The 20,230-nt window shown below is 31.9% G+C and overlaps 1 protein-coding gene across 4 annotated transcripts in view; it reads left to right on the top strand.

Moving 5' to 3' along the window:
• TENT5D (terminal nucleotidyltransferase 5D) overlaps positions 1-20,230 on the top strand; it is a 75,179-nt gene that overhangs the window by 23,941 nt on the left and 31,008 nt on the right. The gene's annotated exons all lie outside the window — the stretch shown is intronic.

Consider the following 20,230-nt stretch of genomic DNA (forward strand, 5'->3'; position numbering starts at 1 on the left):
ACCTTTTGAAGTACAATTAAAGGAGGGATTCCCTGAAGATGAGTTCCTCTAGATTCTCCTATTCACAGATGACATTGTACATACTGCATCATGCCAGTAAATACTTTAGAGTAAATACTTTAGAGTTTACTAAATGAAATTAATAATAATTTTAAGTGTTTGATTTTGCTATCCTTATACACAAGAAGAATCAAGTAGATGAGGAGCAACTATGGTACAGAACTTTTCCATTACTACCTAGTCCTTGGGCAGACATTACAGATCATTAATTAATTGGACCCAGGATTAAAAAGGAAAAAGAGAGGTGGCTAGGCTGAATTAGGTAATTGGTCATTTAATGACTTTATACTTCTCTCTGTAACTAAAATCTATCTTTTAAACTCCAATATTCTTTTGATAGTACTATATAGTATTCGAGTTGTGAAATATTGAGTCCAGAAAATACAAGTTGTATGTTTCCCAAAAGTCCTGATGGATAGGAGTGGGCTGTATACATATTATCAGTTTATTTTTCTTTTTTTAAAATGTATTTTATTTTATTGTTTAATTATTTTTAATACACATTGCTTTATGAATCATAGTGGGAGAGAAAAATCAAAGCAAAAGGAAAACCAAAAGAAATATTAAAAAAAAAGAAAAAAAGAAGTGAACTTAGCATGTGTTGATTTACATTCAGTCTTAGTTCTTTTTTTGGATGCAGATGGCATTTTTCAATCCAAAGTCTATTGGGATTGCTTTAGATCACTGATCCACAGAGAAGCACCAAGTCTTTCATAATTGATCATTGCACAGTCTTGCTGTTATTGTGTACATAATATATTATCAATTAAGAATTATTTAGGAGGAGTATGTATAAAGGATATTATTATTAAAGAGATGGAAAAGAAAGCAGATCAATTATTTAATAAGAATAAGGGATGACCTATGGATGTGAAGCCTGTGTACTCTATTGGTTATCCACATGTCAAGAAATTGGTCTCCTAGCACAGTGGAATGAACTCTTGTGAAAACTAGCACAGTGGATGGAACTCTTGTGAAAATTTACAGAAGGATAGAAAAAAGATTCTTACAGGGTAAGAAAGTGTGAATGGGTTTCAATCTGCAAGTTTTAGAGGGACTCAAGTGTGTACTATGTATTTAACACTGGAAGGTAGTATGATATAGTAGAAGGAAGACTGGCTTTGACTTCAGGAAACCTAGGGTCTAGTCTTGGATGGACTACTATCTGTTATGATCTTTGATAAGCCATTTATCACTAGTGTCCATGCCTGGGCTCACACAGCTAAAAATGTCACTTCTATGTTTGAATTCAAGCCTCTTGATTTCAAATTTATTGCTGTTTTCACTATATAACACTGCCTCTTAATAAATGGTCATGGAGTAGAATGTCTATTCAATAAATGCTTATTGGTTGGTTGATTGATTGGCCCCTAAGTACTCATAACCTTGAAGGACAGTCTGGAATACCTCATTGTCAGTTCTTAGTGGCTAAAGCTCAGTCCTGTGAAGGAAGTTGGCAAAACCTGTGACATAGGTCATAAATATCCCTGAGAAGATTAGGGTTTAAGACAGTAGTGATCATCTAATCCAACAATACTCATTTTATAGAGGGAATGGGTTCAAGGAGTTAAGTTACTTGCCCAAAGTTATATATGCTGACAAGCAAAAACCTTCACTATAAACCTAAATGAAGATCATTTGCCTTGTACTGTTTTTATTGGTTTATAAACAGGTAAATTGATAATATTCAAAAGTTCTGGAAATGTCAGTGTTCATTTTTGAAAATATGATGCAGAGAAAGAAAATGTAAGGTTAATATGGGTTCCACAAAGTTTTTAGCACTCCTAAAATAATAGAATTTTTATAGAATTCCTAGAATAGAAGATGTGTCTGGTTGTATTGCTGTGTTTATTACTCTGTTGCAGTTGGGGAAAATATTTTACCAAACATTTAATAATCCTTCTACCTAACTGTTGCATGTGTCATTTAGGAGTTTCTATGGTACATAAAAATAAATTGTTATACATGTCAGCCTCATAGTTTACAACTTCAAGAAGATTGCTTTGACAGTTAAAGAATACTTGTGACAAAACTACTGAAAGTGTCAGCTATTAAAGAATAATGTTTTTTCCTCATACACTTATTAACAAGTTTGTTCTGTATTTTTTTTCAAAAAGTTCCATTTTAAAGCTTAAGTAAAAGGACAATTTTAGAGGAAAACAATAAAATGTAGCCTTTAAATTGTCCAAGAGCTGTTGCTTACACCTTAAGATTAAATGTTATATAAAGAATATTTTTAGCACTGTCCATTTTACTTATAATGCACTGAAACTCTTTTGTCTATGTAGTGGCACCTTCTAAAGAAAAGAAAAGGTAGGATACAGGCTATGCCGTTTATAACTTCATGCTTTAATTAAATAAAAACACTTTTCATGGTTACTTTTTCTACCTACAAAAGATAAAAGTTTTAAGTGCATCAAAAACAACAATCTACTCAATCTTAGTGAAGATAAGAAAGGTAATTCTTATAAAAGGTCATGAAGTCAATTTGCATTTTAACACATGTAATAATTTGGTAAAAATTGGCAGCAATCAAGCATTTCTCAGGAGGTACTAATCATAATAACAGCCCTAAACCATGTTGTGAATTTTAAAATATCCCTTACAGTGACAATTCAGCCTTGATTATGTACACTAGCATATTGGTATTTTTGTATCTCCATTCAGTTTTGACATCACAGTACAAAGTATAACACCTTAATGATACATGGTACCTACTAGCAAGATCTATCTTCATATATATGACACGATATACTATATTATATTTTACTTATAGGTATTCCTATTAATTCATAATTTTCCTTTTGATTTATAGGAAGATTTATTAAGTATTTAAAGGTTATTAAATATTTTCTAACTTCCTTGCAGATTTCATGCATATTAAAGAAAACAGGACAAATTTTTGAACAATCTTTTTAGCACCCCCCCCCTCAAATGCAGTGCCATGATACTTATTTAAGTTATTATGCTTCTCACTTCTGGATTTATTTATTATTTTTACAAAGCAGGCATATTTTTCTATCCTGTAACTACCTTTTGAATTTTAATAAATTATTGCTGGTGAGAGAATTGTTTAGATTTCTTGACATTCCTCATTTTCTTTAATACATTATATTTCTCTGGCATTGTAATATACTGTATCACAGGCATAATGGATAATGGTGATAGCAGTTAAAAAGAAAATTCTCAGGAAAATGCTAGATTGTATAACTATATTCTTCATAATTCACATTTTGTGGATCTTTGTGTGTGAACTGCTTTTAAAGAATGATGTAGAAAAAAGTTGGCAAGCCCACAAATAAGGACTGTAGTATAAAGCTTCCAAGTATTAAGTAATGAGAATATCAAAGAATTGAAAAATACATTTAATAAAACAGCGCTCCTTTTTAGACAAAAAAGGGGGGTGTTTCATATACCGAGGGAACCACAAATACTAATATTTCAGAGTGAGAAGGAGTAATAGTGGGGTAAAAAATCTTCGAGACCCAGAGAGTCTAAAGATCAGATGTTCAAAGACTCAGAATTGAGATCAGAGGGGCCAGTTGTTATTATAAACAACAAAGAGATGAAGGGTGTCAATAGAACAAAAAGTTTTCTAAGGCAGTGGTGAGCTTTTACCCAAAACATATACATAAAGAGCAGGAAAGGAACTAAAAGAATGAAGACAATGGGGGAACAGCAAAGTTAGAGCTAGGGTGCAACAAAAAAAAAAGGAAAAACATAGAAATGCTTAAGATTCAGAAGGAATAATATTAGATCCAGAATCCCTGGAAAGAAAATAAAGAAACCAGCAACAATTGGACTTGTGCTTTTGCAGAAGACAACATACCCTTAATTAGAGATCAGAAAAATCTGGGAGACATGTGAACCTGGTAATCTGAGAAGAAAGTATAGGTTAGTAAAGCAGATAAATCACATTTAGGAGGTAAGAAGAAGTCATGGATCATAGAATGGACCTAGAGTTTTCCTAGATTTATCTGGCCCAAAAGAATAATATAAGAATTTCCTGAAGGAATCAGAGCACATGATTAGAACACAAAAAGGTTCAGAGCTATGTGGAGGGGGGAGAAAGGGAGGGAGGGAGAAAGAAAGAAAGCACTCCTGGTTTAAGAATAAGAGATCCGAAATATTACTAATATTTTAACAGACTTAAATTACAAATGAACAGTGACATTAAACCCATTTGCTTGAGTTCCCTAGCTTATTGTATAACCTAATGCAACTCAGAAAAGTAATTTTTAAAAAGGAATCAGTTCATAATCTGCAGAAGTTGTGAAGCCTACTTTATTTAAACAAGTATTATTTTAGAATTGTATAGTCTGAGAGCTGGTACGGACCTTCAGAACTTTTCTAATCTAATCTCTTGCTTCTTCATAGTTGACTAGTTAGACAATAAAAGCAATACTGGCAATTCTCCTTTTAAAGATTTCATGGAATAGTGCATTATACAATTTCTTTTTTCTTGTCTGGCCTTGGCCTACTGTCACACTTACAGTGGAAGAAGTTCCTTTCTTTTGTCTAACCTAGATTTCCTACTTCATTTTAAAGTCCATTTCTCTTTATGGAAGTGGTGGGGAGGTTGGGGGGGGGGGGGCTAGAATAAAGTAGGCCAAGCAAAAATCCAGATTACTATGTCACTAGGCACTGTTATAAGGTATCTGTTCAATCCTCTACTTTATCTCCATACCCAAGAAAGTACAGACAGTGCTTCTTCTAGAGGAGACCAAGATATCCAAGAATGTTTCTACTTGTTTTCTGGGGGAGTTTAACCTTGAGAACATTCAGTATCTTCTCTATAATATTTCTAAATAAACTTGAAAAGTTTTCTAAACTTTTGCTCTTTGAGGCTAATGAGTTCACATTCCTTTAACTCATATCTTTTTTTTCCATTTCATTTAATCATTTTTTTAATGGATAGAATGATGTATTTGGAGTCAGGAAGATCTGGATTCAAATACTACCCCTGAAACTTACCAATATGTGATTCTGTCCAAATCCCAATTTCTGTATGCTTTAGGAAAGTTGATAGGATTTATTTATTAAATTATATGTAGAGGGTTATGATAGAGGAAGCTTCCACTCTGGGAATTAACTGAGGATCCTTTTGTAAATTCAGTAAAAATAAATTTTGTACTTCTACAGAGTCACTTTTTAGAATTCATCAGTTATAACAAAGATTTATTGAATAAACATTAATTCTGTCAGTATCCTGGGTTATAGTTTTGTTAGGTTTGGTGACTTGGAACTCATTGAGGGCATCTCTTCACCTTGGATTTTTACTCCCTTTTTGCCATTTTTGTTTCATCTTCAGGCTGAAGATCATCTTGGTAGGAAAAACAGAGGCATAATAGGAATTGAGCAGCTTTATCTTCTCTTTATAAAGTCCCTTTCCCTCTAAGCTGTGGTCCCATCCTTTTGATCTTCGTTTTGCCTTCAGTATAGCCAACTTTGCCCCATCTTAGTGTAATATAACATAACATAACATAACATAAATATAATATAATAAGGCTTAAAATAAGCCTCAACTTATTTTGTTTTAGTACTTTTACTAAAAGCACTAAAGTAAGTACTTTTATTAAAAGTACTAAAATAAGTACTTTTGCTAAAAGTACTTAGTACTTTTATTTGTATATACTTAACTATATGAAAATCATGAATCACGAATAATAAGAGAAATTAAAACAACTCTGAGGTTTCATCTCATACCATGCAAATTGAAAAGATGACAAAAAATGGGAAGTCGGTGTTGGAGGACAGACACACAATAATATACTGATGGTAGAGTTATAAAGTGGTTCAAATGTTTATACAATAATGAAAAGTGACTAAACTTTTCTGGCCATACGCTGATCCAGCAATACCACTACTTGGCATATACTCCAAAGTTGTCAAAGATAGAAACAAAAAGGCAATACATGTCAAAATATTCATAGCAATGATCTGTGATAGCAAAGAAGTGGAAACAAAATGGATGCAAAATTTGTAATGGCTGAAAAAACTGGCATATGAATGTGATAGAGCATACTTGGGCAGTAAGAATACAGAGAAATGCGGGAAGGCTTTTGTGAGTTGATAGAGTGAAACAAACAGAACAGAGAGTACAATATCTAAAATGACTAGAAACATAAAAGGAAAAGATCATTAAAAGGAACCAAAACTAGGTAGTGGAAAAACCAATGAACCAATGCAGTTCAAACTAGCATTTTGGTTTTATCCAAAAGCTGAACCAGTCCAAGTAGATTCCTTTCACATTTGATTGAAATGCTTTTGATTGATTCATTCATTTGAGAATTCTGGGTGATCCCTCCCCATTATATACAAAATAGATGCTATGAGAATAGATATAAAATACTTAAAATATAAGATAGCTTGGGAGGAAGATTACTGTAAGATTTGGAAGGATTAGGAAAATCTTTAGGGAGAAGTAAACCAAAAATAATAAGGATTTATCTTCACTTTGAAGAACACCATATTAGATTCTGGATGTTTAAAATAAAAGAGACTTTTAAGATAGCTTTGTGGTTTTTTTAAATCAAGATATATAGATACTAGATCCCTAATATTTGAAATAATTCATATCAAACATTTGGAAGAAACTTTTTATCCATTCATAATTCTACTGTTAAATGATTTAGAATCTTATTGCATCTTCAGTAGCTAACACAGTTCTTTGCATGAAGTATATGCTCAAAAGAAGTTTGTTAATGAGGAGGGATGGTGAAGTAAGGGTGTAGTGGTAAGCATATTGGATTTAGTATCTCACCATATACATAGATCTGGATCCCAAGTCTGCCACTTTTTAGCTATGTGATGTCAGGCAAATCTGACAGATTTAAAGCTGAAGGAGACCACATAGACTATGTTCTTAATATCATTTTATGGAAAATTGAGGAAAAGATAACCAAGATAGTAAAGTGATTTGCTCAGATTTACAAAAGTAGTAATGTACAGAACTGGGATTTGAACATTAGCTGTCTGATTTCAAATCCATTGATCTGTTCACTGTATTCTCTGTATTAAGTAAATTTCAGTAATAAAAATGGGGTTGTTAGATTGCATCTTAACTTTAAAAATCCTATGAACTCTTAATGAAATATTATGGTATAGTAGAACAAGCACTAGATGTGAAGCCAGAAGACCTGGATTCAAGTCCCAGTTTAGGTAGTTAGCCTTGTCATGATGAACAAGTCTATTCATCATTTCTTATAGAACAATAATATTCCATTACATTCATATACCACAACTTATTCGGCCATTCTCCAGCTGATGGGCATCCACTCTGTTTTCAGTTCCTTGCCACTACAAAAAGGGCTGCCACAAACATTTTTGCACATGTGGGTCCCTTTCTCTCCTTTAAGATCTTTTTGGGATATAGACCCCCATAGAGAGATTGCTGGATCAAAGGACATGCACAGTTTAATAGCCCTTTGGGCATAGTTAGGAAGGACATGTGTAAGCCAAAAAGCAACATAGTGTAGGGAGGATGGAAAACTTTGTCCTTTGCTTTAGATATTGTAACTGTATTTGTCCCATAAAAGGAATTTTGTAGAGTGGTTTCTTAATTTTTGAGAAAAAAAATTGTATAGTATTGCTACTGAGTGTTTTTTCAGTATTGTTTAAGAACAATTTTGAGTGACCAAGTCATTCTGATTGTTAAAAAATACTCAGATCAATTTGAAAGATCTGATGATTAAGATGCTGTTTATATCCACAGAAAGGATCAATATATATATGTATGTTTGTATACATACATACATATTTGTCTAATGGCAGTCATCTTGACTGGAGGGAGGGGAAAAAGAAAGTTACATAACTTTTTTGTATATTTGAAAATAATAGCACATTGTACATAATGGATCAAAAATTTCAAATGTAATACTCTGTTTTTCTTTTCTACTTTGTTATAGAAATGCTTGCTTTGTTTCTTAAGTTCAAAATAAAATTAATTAATTTTTAAAAAAGAACTTTTTAAAAATTAATTTTGAGCTTAAATACAAAAAGAGCAAAAACATTTCCATGTATACAGCACAATATGAAAAGAGGATTTAATATAAAACTGAATTTCCATTTCACATTTCAATTTTTTGAAAAACTATATAATAAATACAATACATAGTTTTCAAAACTACCTTGCTTTTTTCTGTGCTTCCTTCTAAGTTGTCTTTTGTTCTGTGCTGTGTTGTTTTTTCCCTCCCTTCTCATCCCATCATTAGAGGTTACCATTAGACACAAATATGTATGTGTGGGGGGGTATATATGTAAAAATATACAATATATTCTTCTATTTATCATTTCATTTTCTGAATGTGGATAGCATCTTCCTATATAGGTCCTATGTAGTTGATTTGAGTATTTATAATACTCAAAAATGACTCAGTTCAAAGTTGTTCTTAGAACAATGTTGCTGTTATAACATTCCCTTGGCTCTGCTCATAGTCTCCATTATTTCATGCAAGTCCTTCTATGTTCTCCTGAAATCAGTAAGTTCATCTTTTCTTATAACAAGCAGTATTCCATCACAATCATAGACCACAGCTTATTTAGTCATTCTCCAAATGGAGATGCTCCTCCTCACTTTCTAGTTCTTTGCTACCACAAAGAGAGTTGTTGTAAATATTTTATAACATATAGGTTCTGTCCCTTTTTCCCTAATTACCTTGGGAAATAGAATAGCAGTATTGTTGGGTCAAAGTTTTATAACCCTTTGAACATAATTCCAGATTGCTCTCCAAAAGGGTTGGATCAATTTATATTTCTACCAACAGTGAATTAGTGTTCCAGTTTTTCCACATCCCCTCCAACATTGTTGCTTTCCCTATAATTTTAGCCAATCTGATAGGTGTTAATATGATCTCAAAGTTGTTTTAATTTTCATTTTTCTAATCAATAGCGATTTAGAGCATTTTTCATGTGACTTTTTATATACATACATACACATGTATTTCCTTTCTTTATTGGAAAACTGCCTGTTCATATCCTTTGACAATTTGTCAATTGGGGAATGACTTGTATTCTTATAAATTTGACAAAGTTCTTTTTATATTTGAGATATGAGACCTTTGTCTGAGAAACCATCTATAAAACTTTCCCCTAATTTTCCGTTTTCTTTCTAATCTTGGCTACATTGGTTTTATTCATAGAAAACTTTTTAAAAATTGATGTAATTGAAATTATCCATTTTATACCTCACAGTGCTTTTATCTTAACATTTTCTACATAAATTATTCTCTTATCCAAAAGTCTGATAGGTAATATGTTCCAAGTTCTTCTAATTTTCTTATATCTCCCTTTATATCTAGGTTATGTATCTATTTTGACCTTATCTGGGTAAATGGTTCTTTTGGCAAATTTGGTAAATTACTTCTTTACTTAAATCTTTTGTCAAACATAAGATTCATATAATTATTTGTTCCTATGTATTGCATATCTCTACTCTGTTCCACTGATGTACTGTTTTATTTCTTAGCCAGTAGCAAATAGGTTTGATAAGTATTGCCTTATAGCATAATTTAAGATCTGGTACTGTTAAACTCCCTTTAATTATTTTTATTAATTTGACATTTTTGAACTTTTATTCTTCCAAATGAATTTTGGCATTATTTTTCTAGTTCATTGAAATATTTTGATAATTTGATTGGGATTGGCATTGAATAAATAGATTAGATAAATTTTTAATTTTTATTATTTTAATATTATTATTAATAAACAATAAAAATCAAAGTAAAATAATAAACAATAATTAATTAATATTAAATGATATTATTATTACTATTTCTCTAATTATTTAAATCTGGTTTTATTTGTGTAAAAAGTGTTTTATAATTATATTTATATAGTTCCTAGGTTTGTTTTGTAAGGCATATTCCAAGGCATTTTATACTATCTACAGTTATTTTATGTGTGACATTTCTTATTTTTTTTAAATGGACATTTTTATTAAAGCTAGCATAATAATTTTAGATACATCACATTTATGATACAACAGTATGTCTTTTCTAAATTGGCACACATACAATTCATAGTAATACTGAGGCTCCTTGATTCACCAATGTATATCTATTTTTAAAAACATACATACATATATGTAGGTTTATTTTATAGGATGCTACTTGGTTAAAATTATAATTTCCACTAATTTTTTAGTTGAATCTCTGGGATTTTCTAAGTGTATCTCATATTGTCTGCAAAAAAAGATAGTTTGCCCATTCTGATTCAGTTTCTTTTTCTTTTATTGTTATTGCTAGCATTTCCTTTTTAAAATAATATTTTATTTTCCCCAATTTACCAATAAAGAAAATTTTTAACATTCGTTTAAATTTTTTCAGTTCCAATTTTTTCTTTCCCTTCCCCTCTAAGACAGTAAGTAATTTGTTAGAGATTATACATATTCAATCATTATTGCAATCATTTCTAATACAATACTGAATGATATTAGTGACAGTGGGCATCCTAATTTCATTCCTGAATTTCAATTTCTTTTTCTAAAATAAGTTTAATTAGATATTCTACTTCCTCTTCTGTTAATCTTGATAGTTTATATTTTTGTAAATATTCTTCCATTTCACTTAAATTCTTACATTTATTGACATATAATTGGACCAAAAAAACTCCTTATAATTGCTTTGATTTTATTTTCATTAGTGGTATATTTACCCTTTTCATTTTTAGTACTAATGATTTAGTTTTCTTTCTTTTAAAAAATCTTATTAACCAATGGTTTACCTATTTTGTTTTTTTCCCCAGTAAAACCAGATCCTAGTTTTGTTTGTTAATTTAATGGTTTTCCTTTTTTCCCTTCTTAATAGTATTTTAATTTATTATGTAAAGCCTAAGTTTTCAACATTCATTTTTGTACAATTTTGTGTTCTAAATTTTTCTCCCTCCTTCCCTCACCCTCCCCCCTCCCTAAGACAACCGTCTGATTTTGGTTAAATATGTTCTATCCTTTTAAACATATTTCCATACTTGTCAGGCTATATAAGAAAAATAAGACCAAAAGGAAAAAAAATCCAACCCACAAACAAACAAAAAGGTGAAAATACCATGCTTCAAGACACTTGCAGTCTTCATAGTTCTCTTTCTGGAGGTGATTGGCATTTTCTATCCCATATCTATTGGAATTGCCTTGAATCACCACATTCTTGAGAAGAATCCCAATCTCTTTGGGATACAGACCCAGTAGTGACACTGTTGGATCAAAGTGTATGCACAGTTATCTGATAGCCCTTTGGACATAGTTCCAAATTGCTCTAATGATTTTCTTACACTCAGTTTTATCAATCTCACCTTTAATTTTTAAAAATTCTAATTTGGTGTTTATTTGTTCTTGCTCTAGTTTTTAAAAGCGTCTACCCAATTTATTGGTCTGCTCTTTATTTTATTGACATAAGCATTTAGAGATAAAAAATTTCCTCCTATTTCTGCTTTTCCTGCAACTAAAACGTTTTGATATGTCTTATTGTCATTCTATTTCATGAAATTATTGATTGTTTCTATGATTCATTTGTTAACTCATTCATTCTTTAAGATTAGGTTCTTTAGTCTCCAATTAAGTTTTAATGTGTGTTTCCATGGTCCCTTATTGAATATAATTCGTACTGCATTGTCATGTGAAAAGCATTCATCTGGTATTTTTGCTTTTCTGCACTTAACAATATAAAGTTTTTATGCTCTAATATATGGTAAAGTTTTGTAAAGGTACTATCAGCCACAGATAAAAAGGTATATTCCTTTCTATTCCCATTAAATTCTCTCCAGATATCTATTATATCTAGCTTATCTAAGATTCTATTCACCTCCTTAACTTCTCTCTTATTTATTATTTTTTGGGGGGTTAGATTTATCTGTTAATTATCTGAGATGAGAAGGTTAAAGTATCCCATTGTTATAGTAATGCTATCAATTTCCATCTGTAATCCATTTAACTTTTCCTTTAAAAATTTAGATACTGCAGCACTTGGTACATATGTTATCTGTACTCTTAGGATGTTGCCTCTTTTTCTATGGTACCTTTTGTCATAATAGAGTTTCCCTGTTTATCTTTTTTAATTAAATCTATATTAGCTTTACCTTTGTCTGAGATAATAATTGCTATCCTTATTCTTTTTTACCTCAGTTGAAGCATGTCCTGTTCCAGCCATTTATTTTAATTTTGTGTGTATCTTTCATTCTTAATTGTTTCTTATAAACAACACATTTTGTCAGATTATTATTTTTAATCCATTTTGTTATCTATTTCCATTTTTTTGGGTAATTTCATCCCATTCAAATTCAAATAGGACAGAGGGAAATGAACTATTTTCCCCTACTATTATTAGTCTCACTTTCTTTTTAGCCTACCCCCCTCATAAGTCTGATTTACTTCTTACCACTACCTCCCTAATCTGTATCATTTTAAAGAATCTCTCCCTGTCCTCTCTCCTTATTCTCCTATTGCTTAATCTACGCACTTTTCCAAGAATCCCTCTGTATTCCCTCCCCCATCCTCCTACTTCTTGATCTATACACCCTTCTAAAAGTCCCTCCCTTATGCTGTCCTCTCCCTCTCCTATTTCTTTATATTTAGAATATCCTTCTAGATATATGTCATACACTCTTTCACTTAGTTCTGTTGAGAATAAACTTCCAGCACTACCAGTCCTCCAATCCAACCTGTTTCCACTGTAACAATTCTTTCTCTCATCCTAATTTGCTTGGGATAATTTCTCCATTTTACATTTCCCTACCCAGTTTTATTTATTTTTTTGATTATCCCATCATACTCAATGCAATCATAAGCCTTCTACCTGTATCTCTTTCAAAGTACCCAAGTGCCTTATAATTGGTTTTTAATGTTTACCTTATGTTTCTCTTGGATAGTTATATATCAAGTTTTCCATTGAGTTCTGGTGTTTTTGTCACATATCCTTGAAACTCTTTAAATTTATTAAATGTTCATTTTTTTAAAAAATTCAGGGTTATACTCAGCTTTGCTGGATAAGTTATTCTTGCTTGCAAACTAAGTTCCTTTGCTCTTCCAAATATGTTACAAGTCCTTTGGTATTTTAATGGAGAAACTACTAAGATGCTATGTTACTCTGACCATAGTTCCACAGTATTTAAATTGTTTTTTTTTCCTTGTTGCTTACAGTATTTTCTCCTTAACCTGGAAACTTTGAAACTTGACTATGGTATTCCTGTGAGTTTTCATTTGGGTATTTCTTTCAGGTGGTGACTGATAGATTTTTAAAATTTAACCTCTCATTCTAGAACTTCAAGGTAATTTTCCTTGATAATTTTTTGTAATGTATCTAAACTTTTAAAAATGGTAACTTTCGGGTAGTCCAACATTTGTTATATTGTATCTCCTCAGTTGTTCTCCAGAGCAATTTTTTTCTGAGATGTTTCACATTAGCTTCTTTTTTTTTATTCTTTTGATTCTGTTTCATTATTTCTCAGTATCTTATAATATCATCTTTCCCTTGCACAATTCTAGTTTTTAAGAAATTAATTTCTTCTTAAGTTTTTGGATCTTTTTCTAATTAATTCTCTTCATAATTTTCTTAATTTTATGGATTGCTCTTATTTTTTTTCTTAATTTTTCCTGAATTTCCCTTATTTGATTTTAAAGTACCTTTTAAGCTCTTCCTAGAACTCTTTTGGGGTCTGTGGCTTTGACATTTTTCTTTAAAGTAGGAATAGATTTTTTTTGAACTGTCTTCTTCAAAAAATCTATTCCTACTTTAATCTCAGATCTTCTCTGTCCCCAAAGTAATTATCCATGGTCAGGTTCTTTCTCCTTTGCTTATTATTATTTTTAGTGGCTTTTTTGTTATAGTCAGGTTCTAGTCCCAAGGTATGGTGGATGGCACCTTAGGCTTCAGGTTTTTCCTATTGTCATTTTCTGGGCTCTGTCTTGGGACTCAACCTCAGGCACTCTTCTCCACTTGAGCTGTGCCTGTAGCCCCATCTGGTTAGCATACCTGGACTGTGTATCTCAGGACAATAAAGGGTCTTTCCATTTTCCCTATTCACATGTCTGACCCTCACACTGTTCATGAAGTAAAGCTGAAGCTGCCCTCAGTCCTTGTTGTTTGTTGATTCAACATAGTCTGCCTGGAGGTGTATGCAGTTCAATCAGGTCAAACCTGTGCCCCAGGAGTTTGGATCTTTTTCTAAGGTCCTCCCAAATTGTCTTAGCAAGACATTTGTTTTATCCCAACTTTTATTTCTGCCATTGAAAGTTTACTATGAGGCAATATTTTGTCTGTTTTGTGGGAGGACCCAGTGTTTCTGGTCTTATTCCACTATCTTCCTTTTAATTTATTTGTTATTCTGTTTGAGCATTTTATACTTTTTTTTAGATGATTCTTTTTTTCTTTTGTGATTTCAATTTTCTTAGCATAGATTCTTTTTCATTTTTTTCTAGGTTAGTTGTGATTTCACTTTGCTTTTTTGTTGATCTGATCATATGCCCTCTTTTTAATCAGGTTGGCTAAAGGTTTTTATAATTTATTTAATTTTTTTCAGAGAACCAATTTTTCATTGTTTTTCACTTCTGTAGCTTTTTTAGTTTCTGCTTTATCCTCTAATTTTAAGTCTATTCTGTTTATTTTTGTTTTATTTGTTACATTCCTAATTCCTGAAAAGATATATATTCAATTTTTTTATCTTTTGCATATAATGTATCATTTCATAACATATCTGGGATATATTTTCCCTTGAGAAATGTTTTAGTAGCATTCTAGAAATTTTGAAATGTTTCATTATTACTGTTTTTCATGTAATGTTTCTATGGTTTGTTTTTGAATGATTCATCACTTAGGATTTTATTATTATGAATCTGTTTAGGTCTGTATTATGTTTGTATCCCTGAACCAATCATTATTTTTGTTGCATTATGTACTGTAAACAAGGTGTTTACTGTTTCTGCCTTTTTACATTTATTTGTAATATCTCAGTTCTTTAATGCTTTGTCAATTTTGGTAAAAATGGTACTTGGAAATATGTTTTTTTTAGCTGTACCTGTCAAAAGATGCCATGAGTATTTTTAGCTTTTCACCTCATTTCCAAATTTCTCCAGCAATTTGTTCAATCCTAAATTTTCCTTTTTATTTATCTGTATGTTAGATATGTCCCAAACTGAAGACATTCAAATCTCCTTTTATTATTGTACTACTATGTAAAAAGTATTTAACTGTTTTGTATCACAGACTCATGGCAGTCTAGTTTATCCTTTGAACACCTCAGGAAAAAAGTAGTTTTTAATTCATAAAATAAGATGCATAGGATCAAAAAGGAAACCAGTTATACTGAAAAACAACCTTCAAAATATTTTTTAAAGTTCAGTATCCAAAATAAGAATCCCTTTTCTGTACCTTCTTACTGAAAATTCATTTGAATTTTGAATTATGAATTTAGGTGCTATGACATCTGGAGCCTATACATTCATTTGTTTTCTCTGATTCCTTTGAGCATAATTTCTTGTTTATCTTTATTTTATAATTTTTAGTTTTTGCTTTATCGCATGATTGCAACACCTGTTCTTTTGGGTTTATCTGATAAAAATAAGTTTCCTCCAGTCTCTCATTTTTATTTTTTATATCTCTTTTCTTTTTACATGTATTTCTTATAAATAACATCTTGTGAGGTTTTGCTTTCTTATCCAGTCAATTGCTTTCTTTCATTTTATTGGATTATTTAATCCATTCCATTTAAACTTATGAGAGTTTGATATATATTTTCCTCCATTTGCTTCTGTGATTTCTTTTCTGAATTAGAAATTTTTGGACTCTTTCCTCTTTTTGGATAGTATTTTTGCTCTATGATTATTTTTGTTTAATCTAATTAAAGGCAATTGTATTTCTACATCCTCTTTTTCCCGCAGGACAGTCTGTCTTTGTTCCTCAGTGAGCTCAATGCCTGGTTCAAAATCTTTATCTCCTCCCCAACTCTTGCCCTCATACAAAGGAAGGTCAACATATGTATCAATACTCCCTCAAATACCCTCTTCCAGTTTCTCAGCTTGCGCGTTTGCTGTGTCCCAGTCCTCTATCTCATCTCAGATACATATAGAGCTGGTCATAGTCTTGCCATCACTCACACATGTACCACTTCCATATGCATGGACTCTGAAATCCCTAATCTGATCACCATCTATTATCATTCACCCTCTCCATTTGCCATGCAACCCCAAAGTCTGTTCTTCTTCCTTACTCTGATTTCCAATCCCTTGATCCCTCAGTTCTTTTCCTGGCCATCATTTTTGCAATAGTTACATTCCCTTCATTTTCTCATCTTAATCTCTTGGTGATTCAGTGCAACTCTACCCTGTCTTTCTTGAGTCTTATCCTGATTCTGATCTTACCCTGCCAAGCCTTAGCACTGAATTACTCCCTACATGTGCCATCTCTTTCTCTGTTCACATGTATGATGCTGAACATGAGCCTGGGTATACTAGAGATATATTTTATGTAATCTACTGGGCCCTTATTGTGGCAAGGCAATTCTTTTCCACTTAATTAACATGATTTACTATATTATCACCAAAGACGCTTTTCTAAACTGTCCTCTCAGTCACCCAGGCTTACAACCTAAGTGTTATCCTCCACTTCTCTTGTCAATTTTGAAATATTTCTCAAATATTTCCCCTTGTCTCTTTTCACAATGCCAACACTATCATTCAGACCTTCATTGTGTCATGCCTGGACTGACCTATCCTACCCTATTTTTTAGGTCTTTCTGCCACAGGATTCTCCCTACTGCAATCCAGTTTATTCTTCACTCAGCTCCCAAAGTGATCTTTTTTAAAGTGCAAATCTGACCATTTTCCCTCCTCTATTCAGTAGATTCTAGTAGCTCTCTATCATCTCCAGGATCAAAGTAAAATAATCTGTTTGGGCATTGAAAAGCCTTTATTATATTCCTCCTTCACCTTTCCAATCTTCTTGTACTTTGTACTCCTCATTTACACTGGATCTTCAATCCAGTGATGCTTGCCTTTAAAAAAAAGTCCCTTCATATCCTAGCTCCAGATATTTATTTATACCTTGTGTTCCTTATTCTAGGAATTCTGTCCCTCCTTTTTCCTGCCACTTATTTCTATTTGGTTCCCTTTAAGTCTCAGCCAAAAATCCAATCTTTTACAGAAAGCCTGCCCCCTTAATTCCAGTACTTTGTATCTGAAGATTTCCAAATTTTTCTGTATATAGCTTGTTTGTACATAGTTGGTTTCATGTTGTCTCCCCTATTAGACTGTGAGATCCTTAAGAACAAGAGCACAGGGGAATAACCATTTACATAACACCTACTATGTGTCAAGACACTTTACAAATATTATGTCATATGTTCCTCACAACAATCCTGGGAGGTAGCTACTATTATTTTACAGATGAGGATATTGAGGCAATGGAGATTGTGACCTACCTAGGGATTACAGGTAGGATTTGAACTAAGGTTTTCCTGACCCCAGACTCAGTCTTCTCTCCATTGTGCTATCCAGCTGTTTCTTTATTAGGTTCTGCTTAGAGTTCTTCTGCATTGCTGATGGGTTCTTGCTACTGGCTTCAGAGATGCTTCCAGCTGGGCCATTACTAAGGGCCTTTCACCTGTCTCTGTGCATAGATTTCTAGAGTCACACTAGACTCTTTACAGTACCCCTACATGGAGCTCCCCAGCTCCATTTCTCACCGTGTTCCTATAACTATAGTCTTTGGGGATATCTGAGGTAGGTTTTTGCCTAGGCACATATCCCACTCAGACCACTAGTGCCACATTGGCCACAATCTGAAACTCTACCCTGTACCTCTTGAAACTCCCTGTTTTTAAAAGTTCTTTATATTAGCTTCCTGTTGCCACAGGTTTTGATGATGCTCAGACTGGTCTGTACTTATGCTTTTCTCCTGCCACTGGTGGTAAGCAGAAATAAACAGCAAAACTATACTAGTGAGGTATCTCAACCTCAACTAGATAAATCAAATCACAAAAAATAAACAAGAAAGAAGTTAAGGAAGTAAAGAGAATTTTAGAAAAGTTAGTATGATAAACCTTTGGAAAAATTGAATGGGGACACAAAGGAATATACTTTGTTTTTGGCAGTACATGGAACTACACAAAAACTGACCATATATTAGGGCAATAAAAACCTTAAAATCAAATACAAAAAATTCATCCTTTTCATATCATGATGCAATAAAAATAACATGTAATAAAGGATCGGGGGAAAGAGACTAAAATTACATTACATTATTTGAGTGAAACAACAAACCATAGAAACAATCAATAATTTCATCCAAGAGAATGACAGTAATGAGACAACATTCCAAAAGTGACCAAAGCAGTTTTTTGGGGAAATTTTATATCCTTAGATACTTATATGAAAATAGTAGAAAAAGAGAAGAACAATGAATTGGGCAGGCAAACAAAAAAGGCTAGAAAAAGAACAAATTTTTAACCCCCAATTAAATTCCAAAATTAGAAATTCTGAAAATAAAAGGAGAGATTAACAAAATTGAAAGTATGAAAATTATTGAGCTAATATAAGAGTTTTATGAAAACAACAAAATAGATAAACCTTTGTTAATTTGATTAGAAAAAAAGAAGAAAATCAAATTGCCAGTATCGAAAATGAAAAGGGTGAATTTTCCACCAATGAAAAGGAAATTAGAGCAATAATTAGGAGTTATTGTGCTCAACTATATGCCAATAAATCTGATAATGCAGATGAGATGAATGAATTACTTACAAAAATATAGATTGTCACATTAAGAGGAAGAAATAACTTACATATATAGTCCCATTTTAGAAAAAGAAAATGAAAAAGCTATCAATGTACTCCCAAAGAAAAAATCTTCAGGGCCAGATGGATTTACAAGTGAATTCTACCAAACATTTAAAGAACAATTAATTACAATACTATACAATCCTTAAAAATAGGAGAAGAAGGAGCCCTACAAATCCCTTTTATGCCACAGATGTGGTACTGATACCTAAACCAGGAAGGGTCAAAACAGAGAAATAAAATTATAGGCCAGTTTCCCTACTGAAGATTGATGCAAATATCTTAAATAAACTATTAACAAAGAGATTACAAGCAATTTATCACCAGGATAATATACTCTGACCAAGCAGGATTTATATCAGGAATGCAGGGCGAATTCAATTTCAGGAAAACTCTTAGCATAATTGACTATATCAATAACCAAACTAACAAATCATATGATTATATTAATAGATGCAGAAAAATAATTTGACAAAATTCAACACCCATTCCTATTTAAAAAACACTAGAGAGCATAGGAATAAATGCAGTTTTCCTTAAGATAATCAATACCATCTATCTAAAGTCATCAGCAAACATCTTATGTAATGGAGATATTATAAGCATTCTCAGTAAGATCAGGGGTGAAACAAGATTGCCCACTTATCACCATTACTATTCAATATTGTATTAGAAATGTTAACTTTAGCAATAAAAGAAGTAAAAGAAATTAAAGAAATTAGAATAGGTGATGTGGAAACAAAATTAGCACTCTTTGCAGATAATGTGGTAGTATACTTAAGAGAAACCTAGAGAATCAACTAAAAAACAACTAGAAATAATTAACAACTTTAACAAAGTTGCAGGACATAAAATAAATTCACATAAATCTTCAGCATTTCTCTATGTTACCAACAAAGTACAAGAGATAGGAACAGAAATTCCATTTAAAATAACTATAGGTAATATAAAATATTTGAGGGTCTACCTGCTAAGACAAAGCCAAGAACTATGTGAGCACAATTACAAAACACTTCACCCCGAAGTTAGATTTAAACAATTGGAAGAATATCAAGTGCTCATGGTTAGGCTGTGCTAATATAATAAAAATGACAACTTCTATCCACCATGCCACTCAAACTTCCTAGAAAGTACTTTATAGAGCTAATAAAAATAATATCAAAATTCATTTTGAAGAACAAAAGGTCAAAAATTTCAAGGAAATTAGAGAAAAAATGCTAACAAAGATGGCCTAGCTGTAACAAACCTAAAACTATATTTTTAAATCAGTGGTCATCAAAACCATTTGGTACTGGCTAAGAAACAGAATAATTGATCAATGGAATACATTAGGTTTACAAGACACAATAGTCAATGATTGTAGTAATCTAGGGTTCGATAAATCCAATGACTCCAGCTTCTGAGATAAGAACA

The sequence above is a fragment of the Sarcophilus harrisii genome, chromosome X (genome assembly GCF_902635505.1).
Source record: "Sarcophilus harrisii chromosome X, mSarHar1.11, whole genome shotgun sequence".
NCBI lineage: Eukaryota > Metazoa > Chordata > Mammalia > Dasyuromorphia > Dasyuridae > Sarcophilus > Sarcophilus harrisii.